Source organism: Ischnura elegans, chromosome 8, assembly GCF_921293095.1.
Source record: "Ischnura elegans chromosome 8, ioIscEleg1.1, whole genome shotgun sequence".
Taxonomy (NCBI): Eukaryota; Metazoa; Arthropoda; class Insecta; order Odonata; family Coenagrionidae; genus Ischnura; species Ischnura elegans.
This window is the reverse complement of record NC_060253.1, coordinates 81,157,435-81,169,899: the sequence shown is the minus strand read 5'-3', so window position 1 is coordinate 81,169,899 and position 12,465 is coordinate 81,157,435. Positions and strand designations below refer to the sequence as shown.

At 38.7% G+C, this 12,465-nt stretch overlaps 1 protein-coding gene across 4 annotated transcripts in view; it reads left to right on the top strand.

Annotated features, from left to right (window-relative positions):
• LOC124163368 (FMRFamide receptor) overlaps positions 1-12,465 on the top strand; it is a 682,967-nt gene that overhangs the window by 306,750 nt on the left and 363,752 nt on the right. The gene's annotated exons all lie outside the window — the stretch shown is intronic.

Sequence of the window (12,465 nt, the reverse complement as noted above, 5' to 3'; positions counted from 1 at the left end):
CTATAACTTTTCTCTCCTTGCCCACCACATCTATCATTTCATATATCCTCCTTCTCTCCGTCCACTTCACCTCCTCCATTCTCTGCAAACACATCTCGAACGCCTACAGTCTTCTCTCGTCGTCCTTTCTCGGCGTACACATTTCCGGACCGTAAGGCGCTGAACTCCAGATAATAGTCTTCACCAGCTATTTCTTAAATCCCCTACCTAACCATCCTCATTACCTCCTTTCCATTTATTAATGCCTATATTGATAACACTATTCTCTTTCTGACACCTTCTGTAGAGTTAAGAATAAGATGTTTTAATGACCATGAAAGTTTTTTCAACCATTATACTTTTTTGAAGCACATGAAAAACTGAAATAATTGTGTTAAAGGTAAAATGATATGAAATAATAAAATGAGTATTCTGCTTTCTTTTTGCGTTTTACAATTTTTGATTTGTATTTAATGCGCTTTAAATACGTTTTAGTTATTAGGCGCTCAGTTGCCAAAATTCTGTTGGCTACCATCTCATACTGTCGTAAATATTTAGTGTATTATGTAATTTGACGAAGTATATTTAAAAAAAAAGATCATCTTAGGGATCTCATCTCATCAGTCTCAGAGAAGATTTTATCCTGTAACTTAGTGAAAATTTGCACTGCTGTCGCTGAATTATATATGCCTACAATGCAATGCCTTACACTTATATTTTACTTTTCTTATTTCAGTAATTTTTATGCCTTTGTGCAAAATACCTTGAATATCACCGAGAAAAATATTTGCTACCCTATACGCTGTGCAAAACCAAAAATATTTAATTATCAATGAAGAATGATGGATTTGCATTAGCCCTATCCTGGACTTTGTATGTGAGGAATCAAGTAAAAAGATGGTTTCAAAAGAAAGGGAACAATTTATGATGACAGGAAAGAGCTTTATCAAATCTTTTTACGGTTTATCTAAGGTTAAAATACTGACTTAGGAGGTAGGTTTTCGGAATAATCCTGATCTGTGCTTGGGTATTCCATGTTCAGCCCTCTATCCGTTTGATGGGGCGTGAATGCGTGGCTCCCGTCTCGCCTTTCGTTAAGGAAGTCTGAATTCGCCATCTGGTTTCTCCACCCTCCCATCAATGGCGTAGATATAGTTAGAAATTGTTGGCTTGCTTTATAATTAACTACCTCAGCATTTAAAAGGAGATGGTATATAAATTTTATATCATCATCATCATCAATAATCATAAACTTTGGACATTAACATGAATTTCAAGAAGAAAAGGAAATTTAACCGTTGATTACAGACTTTCGTAAAGATTTAATCAGGCCACTTCGCTATCCTGATTGTCTATCACTAAGAGCAGATGACGGGAATCTTAATTTCGAAGGACCTTGATTTGATCACAGTACTCGTTAATTTGTGACTTTTGTAATTGGGAAAATTTCCTCAGATTTTGTCGTGGACATTATTACGTGAATTATTTTCCAGCCCAGTTTCTTTCAATGGAATCTTAAATTATTTACATCAGCTTTGTTTCACGTATATCGGATGAGTATATTTGGTACATAATAAGAGCGCGTATTGCACCGGATGAGCTAGCATATTGCTGTGCCATGGTGTACATAGTAATTCCGTTTTTTCTTTTGGTCTCCCGCGGTCGGACATAAAAATGACGACATACCGCGGATACACCGAGACCCGTAGTCCAATTCTTGATTAAGGAGAAATTTCCTGGGGATAGATTTCATTGACATGCACGTGGTAGGTTCAAAATGAGGAAAACATTCGGATTGACGGTCGCTCCAGCGTGTAGTAACGATCGCGGAACATGATCCCTCGCCCATCGGAATCGCATTGTATGCCCATCATCTCTTATACAGATGACAGAGAAGTATTTCCCTCTTGCACGACCTGAATATTTCTCAGTCGGAACGGAATATTGTTCTGCCGAAGTGTAATTAGCAACTCAACATGCCTCTATCCCAGTCTTCTGTGGTAGGAAATAAAATTGACCAAGCGCATACGGATAGTCTGCTGGTGAGATTGCAGGAAAAAATAAGGAACGTAGTAATCGTAGGTCTGGTTGTCAGCCGCACGAATATCAGATGGAAGCGCAGGTCTATGCTTTGTGTGCAATCATTCCTCAATGACGCAGTTCGCGTGTAGGACGGGGAAATAAAAAAGGTTGAAATGAGATTCCTACCGCGGCACTGTGTAATATCTTCCCCTCATTTTCCCTCTGCTAGCCTCCTCCACCACCCAGAACATCGCTGCATAGCAAGACCATACTGGCTCGCAAAGTGCGCGGCTCAGGGATTTCCGCGGATGGCCGAGGTATATTTCATTGTCATGAAGGATGCGTGCCTGGACTCTTTAAAGGGTCGATTTGAATGGCCGGCATATTTCAGCGCGGGTTTGAACCTCCACGCGCGCCTTCTCTCACGCGCGTCCTACAGGAAGTCTCCTTGAGGTTTGGAATGGGCAAGAGCATTGTGATCTATTATCCTTTTCTATGAGAAGAGGATGGAAGTGATCTAGGATTGCTCTCCGTCGTGCGTGTAAGTAGCTTCTGAAATGAAAAATCGAATCTGGCGGACTATGTGGCTTGAATATCCATTTTCGCACAGGATGTAAGGACAAGAATGTAATTGAGAGGGTGGCATAAGGAAAAATAACTAATTATTATAGATATTACGAAAATGTCAGAGTTAAAAAAATAGGCTGTTATATGGAGTCCTTCGACTGAAATACATAGTTCAAATTCGTTCTACCGGGTTATCTTACCCTGCTAGAAATTCTACTAACTATATCACAATGCATCTATATTCTAATGCACCGTAATATTCATAAGCTTCATAGCCTTGCAAACTTTTAGCTGTGTTGGAGTGATTTGGTGGTAATAAAAGTAAATACGTGTAGAGAAAGCAGATAAAAGGAATTATACTTACTTCATTTAACACTCTGATTAGTTATATCTGCTTAATATTCTTACCAAATGGAAAAGTATAGGGTCAAAAATTTTTATTTACAACGCGGAATTTAGAAAACGGCCTTTAAATTTCTTGAATGAAAATTGATCATGAGTGGCATCAACGAAACGTCGGCAGCAGTTTTTATGTCCATGATTCCTACCCTCTCATTCTAAAATATTTTTTACGCGCGCAAACTTTACCATCAAACTATTTCTCTTCGAAAGGACCTACGTAAAGGGAAGGTCTCAAGTACCTCAAAAGCACTCATTTTGCTGCGACCAGGTTCTCCGGAGGTTCTCTAGCTTATATCAGCTGAGAATGTCACCTGAAGTGGAGACCAAATGTCCCAATTCAGGCAGTAGAAATAAAATCCCCAACGAGTCACAATGGGATTTGCTTACTTGCCCTTCGTCATGGAAAATAAGTTCCGTGAAGTCTGGCATATCGCCCTGTGTATGCCAGTCCTCTTGAGATACTCATCTGCTAGCTGCAAAAATGCCATTGTCTCCCAGCCACGTGCGCCCTTAGTTTTTTTTTGTTTTTGGCGTGAAATTGATAAATAAACTTCCTTTATGTGTTCATGTGTCAACCCGTAATGCGGAGCTCCGTATTATCGCCTTGTTTATCTTGTGAACTCCGAGCGGTGCACCGCTGTGATGAGATGTCACTTTGAACGGGAGTTTCATTCTGCTATCATTTCATCTAGCAGTTATTACTATAAATATAAAAAATAAACCGTATCATCCGACTAATTCAAAGTTTCGGTGTGAATATAGGTTTTCTACATTATGGTGCTAAAGATATGTATTTATTTTAACAAAGCTATCTGAATGATTCCAGCGCTTTGATTTAGCCGAACAGTTAGTTAGTTGTAAATATTTTTCTTTAAGAATATTTCTAAAATACCTTTAATGTTTTACAAAGAAACTATTTTTTGGCAATACCTGTCGATTTTTCCAATACTACTATGATAGAGCAAAAACTTTGGTCTCGAATTGGTGTTCAGCTTAAAACGATTGACCAATATTTAGAATGTCTTCGTGTCTGTATTCGGAGATTGGATTATGATGTTGGATCCAGATGTAGTGGAGATGGTAGTTACTGTAGGTTTAGGAAGCCTTTTAGACTTTAAAAAAGTTGTGGTGCTTTAATTTATAAATTGGTGCGTAAAAATAACTATAACTGCTATATTTTTGGTATTCATTGGAGAGGAAATAAAAGAAAATCTGCAGTGTCCGTTAAAATAATCCGAATATATGCAGAAAATCATGCTATAGATGTGAAGCGGGAGAGGAGACATACGGATAGCATTTGCGCAAACATTTTACGGCTTGCAATTTTTTAAGCTTTTGCCATGCTCTGGGTAAAATCTACCTTCGTTGTTGGTACTAATGTGGAACTATTATAAAAGAAATGATTGAAAGCGCTTTGTTTACCAAGGAATTAATTTTTAATACATAAGGGCCATTCAAAATATTTAAGTTATTTTTTTTATTTATACTCACCTTTTTTAGATACTAAAATCCAAAAGTAGGCAAAAAACGTAACTTTTACGTTACCGTGAATAATACGCATTTAATGAACCGAAAAATATTGTATTGCGATATTATTTCTTTAAAAAATCCTGTGGTAAGTAGTTTCCGTTGCCTAGTTGTAGAAAAAATGATTGATTAAGCTTCTTTGCCCTTTTTCTTAAGTCTTTCCCCGTTTTCCATAAACTTCTTTCTACTGTCTGCGGTCAGATCCCTTTCCCTATTTTTCAAAGGTGGAAACACAAGAACTCGGCTGGTGTTTGATCTTTAGAATCCTTTCAGAAATTCATCAATGGAAGCTCTTTCTGAGAAATCCGGAAGTAGATTCCTTTTTTTGTTTCGTCCCAGCTATATGCTTTTTTTCTCCGCTCACCACCGTGGGGAAAAATCAGGGAAAAGTCGCAGGTCGGTCTCTGTGAGGAATCATTTGCATCGCAGCGTAGCAACTCCTCTCATTGTTAGTGTTGTATAGAGAAGGTATTTTTCCACATGAGGAAAAAAAAGGTTTCCTTCCTCCCCTGGATTTTAACATCAAGTATTTGTGTAAAACCTAACTTAAAATATGTAAATGCTGTAGTTAGCAATCAAAATTTCACTTCAGAGGTGCGGTTTTTTGGAATATTAAACGATTAAAATTTTAATTAATAACCTGTTCTAGTAAATTTTAAGTTCTACCTCGATAACGATATACCCTGAACACGGTGTTGAACATATTTTGACGCTTCATCTACGTATAATGTGTAATTACAACAAATATCTAGGTATGATTTATTCCTTAGATAATTTTTAATCGTCTTTATTTGATTTTCTAATTATAAATCCATTATTTGTTCTTATTTTCGATTTTTCATTAATTTCAAATTGTTTTTTAACCCATTATATTCCCGTATATTAGTGATCTCAAGAGCTTTTGTATTTGAGCGTAGCCACTGATGATGAGGTTTACATACCTGATTACCCATTGGTCTTCAAATCTCAACATGAATTTATCTTAGATTTAAACAAATTAGTTCTTTTTATATTTCAATCGATGCAATTAATGAAAAACGGTAAATAAAAAAATAATTCCGTATTAGGTTACGTCGCTATTCCACAGTTTCCCCTAAAATTTACTAGGTTTTCTATTGGCATTCTTTATTCATCAATTCGTTATCTCCAAGTGAAGGAAAAAATAAGGAAAAAAATCGTAGCACGGTCCCTGTGAGAAATCATTTGCGTCACAGCGACGCAGATCTTCTCAGTGTCGGAAAGAGAAGGTATTTTTTCACGTGAGAAAAAAAAAGTTTCCTTCATCCCTTGGAGACGGCTATCCCACCCTTGCCCTCCTCTCGTCGGAAACAATATAAGGGACAGCCCGGTAATATTTCCCCGAAGTCTTACTGTCCTCGTAGTGGGCGTTGTGAGGATAAATGACCCGAATCATCATTCTGGGTCCACGTACCCTCCTGGAGAAGCTGGCAGGGACGAACTGCTCCTGCCCTTATTACTTCTCTTCCACCTACCATCTGGAATAGCAGCCGCCGTTTGTGTTTTGACCGGTGAGATAGGTGCAGGGATAATGGGTGTCCTAGATGGTCCGGTTCTTGCTTTAGTTGAGGCTTCTTTTGAGAGGATCACGGTCACGTCTTTGCTGAGGTTCTGCATGTGATACTCTCAACCTTGCTGCAATCCGGGTTAGTCCCTGAGTCAGTTTTATAGGGGGATGCCCTACTGCACTATACGCTGAGATAAACAAATTCTTTAAAAGATGCATCCCTCCAGTCTAACCAGTAGTTTATGCTAACGTATTTATCGTTAGAAACTCTTACTGTCATCTTGAAATATTCAGGGAATATGAAGTAAACCCTGTTCAGTGTTTCGGTGCATCTTGAAGTTGAATAATTTCTCCGTGGTATTCTTAAATGTGTTTAAAAAACTATATTTTGATGGTTTCTAAGGTTAATTAAGGTCTATTCGTCATAACCTGAAAATTTCAATATGACAAAGTTAGTTATATATCAGTAATACGTCAATAAAAGGTTAATGTGCAATAGATGGTATTTTGCCATTTTTGCCGTATTTAATCTTGACGTAACAGGTCAACGCTTCACCACGCCGCGCAAATAGTTTCCACGAATACGCAGACGAACTTCAATTAGATGTATTTTCAAATTAAACACGGTATTTTATCACATTAGCCTACATCAATCATGTAAAAATAACCTTCCATACTGATGTATATTATTACCTTCTGTTTTTTTTGATGCCATCATATAAAAAACTTTAAATGTTCAAGTTAAAAGCATGCTTTTTAATTCCACCATCTCAATGTCTCACTTTAGAAAGTCACCGTGAAATCATCTCCCCTGGCTAATATTTTCCTGTTGGAAGGAATTATAATGTATAAATTGCTTGGTGTTAATTCTCTTGTAGATTGAATTATACTGAAACGTAAAATATAGTGCGAGGTAGTAATAGGCCCCGAAAGTACTTAGTATAATGCATGCATAATCTATGAATCTCCCGAAAAGAAGATTCAAATGTAAGAACCGTCTAGGAGTAATCTGGTAAGAGACTCAAGTATATTGCGAGTGTTTGGCAAGTGTTATGAAGCCTTCAAAGAGAGAATATTTCATGAAGTCGCCTTAACCTGGTTGAAATTTTACGAATATGGACTGCTTGGGAGGAACGTTAAATATATGGAATCTCGGCTTTCTAGGAGGGCCAAAGTATTATTTCGAGTAACCGTGGCATCAGTTTGAGTAGGGGTCCATACAAGTCAGTTTTTCCTTATTACGTGTACTAATAATTTACTCCAACCATTCATTTACATCTTTATTAGCGAAATCGACCTTAATTTTGCTTTTTGCCTCTGGAAATTTTTATTGTGAGAGAAAACCTTATAAACGAAATATACGTAAGGTACGAGTAGAGACCCTATAAGAAATAAATCTAATTGTACGCAGCACTCCTGCAGGACCGGTTTTTTTAGTTCCTTACAACCTTTTTATATTTTGATATTGACATTTTCAGAGTGAAATCATAGATTAATTCTTCCTCGGTATTTTCCTTGATTTTTTTTTTTTGAATTTTAGAATTTTATTTTAGGATACCTTAGATGGCCACGGTGTTTCGGAAAATTAGTATGGCCTGGTGAAAACAGACAGGTGGCAGGGAAGAAGGGTTAGAGACGGCCCCGAATGAGTTACTTGGGATAGGTTGCAAATGAGGTGAAAGAGGAGAAATACGTCTCTATAAAAAGGCCAGCGGATATGAATGCGGAATGAAGAGCTGCAACAAACCAATCTTAGGATTGCTGGCTTATGATGATGATAATTTTGTATTTTGATCTGTATATCCTGAAAATTTCATGATGATAACTGAAGTTTATAACGAGGAGTTATAATTTGAATTAATGCAACAGTAATAATTGTATGTGTCGCGAGTGAAATTACAACATTAGCAGTTTCTATCACTGAATTATTCCATATTTTTACTGCAATATGCTACAGTTGCCTGGTGGTCTCTAGAGTAGACAATTTTACAAGAAGTAATTGTAATTGGAACTGAAATGTTACTGATTATTGTGTGGAATATACACAGAGAAAAGAATTTTTCGCATTGACCGGAATTCGAACCCGGATCCCCCGATTTCTGGTCGAGTGCTTAAGCCAGTTAAGCTACCGAGACGTCATTCTTCTCTGTGGAAATTTGAGGACTGTACCGGACAAGGTGCCACACACTGCTGAACATTTTCTGCGACAAGCAGTCTAAATATTTCGCACAGCGCCACAGCTGGAACGCAAAGCCCGAACTTAGACCACATACAGGCGGTCGCTCTTGACTAATTTAAGTATACCGGGACTAGCCACGGTGATATATTTACGGAGTAACCCGCAATGCACAAATTGCGCGAAAAATCCACAGAGAAAAAAATCACCATTTTTCTTTGTGGATTTTTCGCACATTTTTTGGATTAGCGGTGACTCCGTAAAGATATCACCGTGGCTAGTTCCGGCATTCTTAAATTATTGACTAATTTTAAAAATCAGTAACCTATGCTCGTAATTGATTACTTTTTTACGAAGTAACTGTAATTGAACTAGTTAACTTTTCTCAGTACTTTTACCAATATTATATGGGTCAAAATGATCCATCCCGTCCTGCTAGTGTTAAGAATCTATTCCTTTCCTTGCTTAAGGAAGCCATAAAGTATAGCCTCAGCAATCCATGCATTTGCATAATCTCCGTGGATGTGCGCTCCTCTGCTCGACCAGCGCCCGTCACGTCTGTCCTCTAGCTTCGCGAAACGGATTGACTGAACGCAGCACCTTTTGCTGTTTACTCTCGGAGGCACGCTATTCGAGGGGAAAGGGGGCAGAGAGTGGCGGAATGGCACGCCTCATTGTTTTCGGAACCGGTTTCATCTTCCAAACCTGCGCTGAAAGAAGCCGAATGAAGACTGTGAGTTAAGGCGAAGAAAAATTCTGTCGATATTTGCAATCACATAGATTCGATTGCCTTAGAACCTTGTAGGCGTCTCAAGATCGATCCTTGCCAAATAGGACTGGATTCGGTGAGTAGAAAATAGCAGTCGTATCATCTACAATATTTTGGTTGCTAAAATGACGCAACGCGTGCGCACGCCTAAATAGTTTGTTCAAATTGAAAATTAATCTTCATAAATTTCCTGTCTCAAAATGCTGACTCCTACATTCTCCGATAATCCCCTCAAGCTATTTAAAGATACTTACAAATTAGCTTCAGTGTGAATCGGTTGAAGGATTTTTAAATGTGTGTCGAAGACATTTGTCTCCATTAAGGCGTGTTGGTACGGTATGTGAAGAAGGTGACCGACAGCTGAGGTCATTAGCGCCATCCGGAAAAGGTTGGTGAGGAACGCTGGACCCGGTGTCGGCAGTAGCCTGCCTTGAACCAAAGGCGCCCAGGGGATCACGGCTTAGCATCCCATCCGACGGACGGAGTGTTGCACTTGAAATGTCCTTCACATAGCATTCAAGCAGGAATCGGGCAGTCTCAGAATCTCTCAGTCTCAGAAATCAGAAATTCTCTGCCACCACCGGGATTTGAATCCGATCCCACGGTGTGGGAAGGCAACACTAGCCACCACACCAACCCGATCATCCCGAAAATAAGACTTTCATTAAATCCTAAACTATAAAACACGAAACGATGGACAGGATATATGTTTCTACGCAATCTTTTTCGTGGCAGATTCTTGGTAAACTAGTATTAATAGATCCTAAGCAATATTTTCTAAGCCTGTACACCGTAGGGATGACTCTGAAAAATCATAAGGATTGAAAACAAAAGGGTAGAATGATCAATGTAAGGTTACGCTAAGCCATTTAAATGTGGCGAATCAATAATATGTTCCATATAAATGTATTATTGCGAACATTAAGCATGACTACGAAATGAGTAGGGCTAGCATGCCGCAGCCATGACTTCGTGCATGAATCATGAAACTAGTGTTTGTTATTGTACGCAGTAGTTTCTTAATTTTCCTCATTTCATGGTAGCTTGGGCGGCCTGTAGTGCGCCCGTCAGTGTAAAAAAAATGAACCATTTTTCTTCTCCAGAACTTTTGCACCTTATATGTACTTGAAGAAGACTCGAATGATAGTAATAACTGAGAAAACTGTAGTATTTTTCCACAGCTATTTAATCTTACTCAACCGGTTTCAATGCTTAAGCATCATTCTCAAGAGCTGTCTAACCTAAGAGTAGCAAGCCTGATATTTATATTGAAGGTAAGAGTAGGTGGAGTAAAAACAGAAGTAGGAAAGGGGGGGAGGTTGAGGTTGGGTACTCATTTGCGGGATGTCTATTCGGGGTCATTGGACGAGGTTTTCAAGGGAGGAGGAGGGACTCTCATCTCAAGGAAAGGCGAGGTCATCGTTGGTACTATTTAATTGACCAGACATTCACAAAACAACTTCGAATACACTTCTATTTCAAAATTTTCTACAAAATCCAGTTTATTACTTTTGTCAAATACATTAACCCACCTAAACTTACCTTCAATATAAATACTAGGCTTGCTGCTCTTAGGTTAGACAGCTCTTGAGACTGATGCGTAAGCATTGAAACCGGTTGAGTAAGATAAAATAAGTGTGGAGAAATACTACAGTTGTCTCAATTATTACTATCTATAGACTTCCACAAGGTTAACTCGTCGACAATCAGTCAGACTCGAATGAGTTAAGCAGTGAGTAGATGTATTTTAGGGAAAGTAGCAGTAATTTTAGGAAATGCCACAGTGCTGCTTAGCAGTGGCGGATCCATCATAGGGACATGGGGAGCTTGGTGGAGGGCTTGGGAGAGGGGTAACCTCCCATCAGTAGTGGGGGTCCCGGAGGTTGGCTCATTACCAATTTATCATTAATTACTTTTTTAAAACAAACGTTTATGCACAGTCGGATTCAAATGCATTGCAACGAATGAAGCGGCGCCACTTTCGCCGCAGTTTGGAAATTTAGTGTCATGTGAAATGTATGCGGGATATGTGCATTGTTTAATATCACATAAATTGTGCAGCTCATGCTAGATAATAAATCCCCTTCATGAACTTCAATTTACTTTCTCCCGTAAATTAGCCGTTCCGTCGAAGTATATTTTCTCACAATTAACGCTGAAGTTTTTCGATGAGAGATAGGGAACATAGCATACATATAAAATATCCGCCGCAATATCACAGCAAATAATTCCACTGCGTGTTAAAATTCAGCTATAGCCCCCCTTAGGCCTTCTCTGGATCCGCCACTACTGCCTAGTACGGTGGCATATCCTAAAATTTGACGCTCAATTGTTCTCGACATCAGTTTGTCATCGAGGAACTCTCTTTTGGCGGGGTTGATAGACCGAACTGCAGCGTTCGAATCACCATGTGCTCACTATTACAGTCAGGCCTACGTGCATGGATATTACTCACAGTCAGTCAGTGTGATATTTACGAGGACCGCTGCCGGGTTGAGTTTTTTTTTTTAAGTTGCCGCACTTTCTATTTTTGGCTTTAGCCTTACCGCATACCATCATTCAAGCGAGTCCGCGAGCCAAGGTCACAACTGGCCATTTCCAGCTCCAGTGTTGTTTAGCTGGTTTGGTCACCGTAGAACCTTCGCATTGCCTCGGAGACTTCGGCCTTTTCGATTGGTGACTGAGGTCATCGAGATTAAGTTACTAAAAATAATCAGCGAGCTTCGTTGTCGATGGTGGGTAACTAGCAATGGCCAATGATGACCGTATGTTAACCGTGTTCAACTATCGAATACTCTTTCCTACGGTGGCCTATTATTATCGATTTTCGATAGATGACGATTTTTAATGGTAAATTCATCTACAAATTCATCTTACTAATTATATAACATCATTTTAGCCCCAGATATCCATTCGTTCCCATAATTTGGCCTGTATTCGTCGCAATTATAAAATATCTACGTCGGCAGCGAACTCATTGTTTACGTAAGTTTCTGAAATATTTTCAAGAGAGTCTCTTACGTAAGATTTCAATTTGTAAATATTTAGTTATGCAGCGCATGTTTTCATTTCATCTTCTATATTTGCTATTGATTACTGCTGTTTTCCTCGACTTGCTTTTTTGTTCACTAACATTCCGGAAATATTTACTAATGATCGTGTAAATGACTCGATTCTGTAGTGGAAGAGACAATGAAAAGGTTCTCCCAAATCAGCTAAACAGCACCGGAGCTGGATATTTCGCTCCCAGAAGATTTGAGTTTCACGCATCTAAGTCTGCATTGACCTGGTTTTGGGAGAGAGGGACAATATCCCGTGTAAAATGTTTTTACAGGGAGTAAAACGCTATACGATCGTACATACAACTCAAATTCCTCTGACGTTTGGGACTTGTAGCCATGCATTTGCATATGAACTCCCTGCATTCCTTCATAAGGGTGCAAAAACTTAAACTAATTAAAATTAAAAATGTTTGATAAAATTTGGGGAGGGGTCATA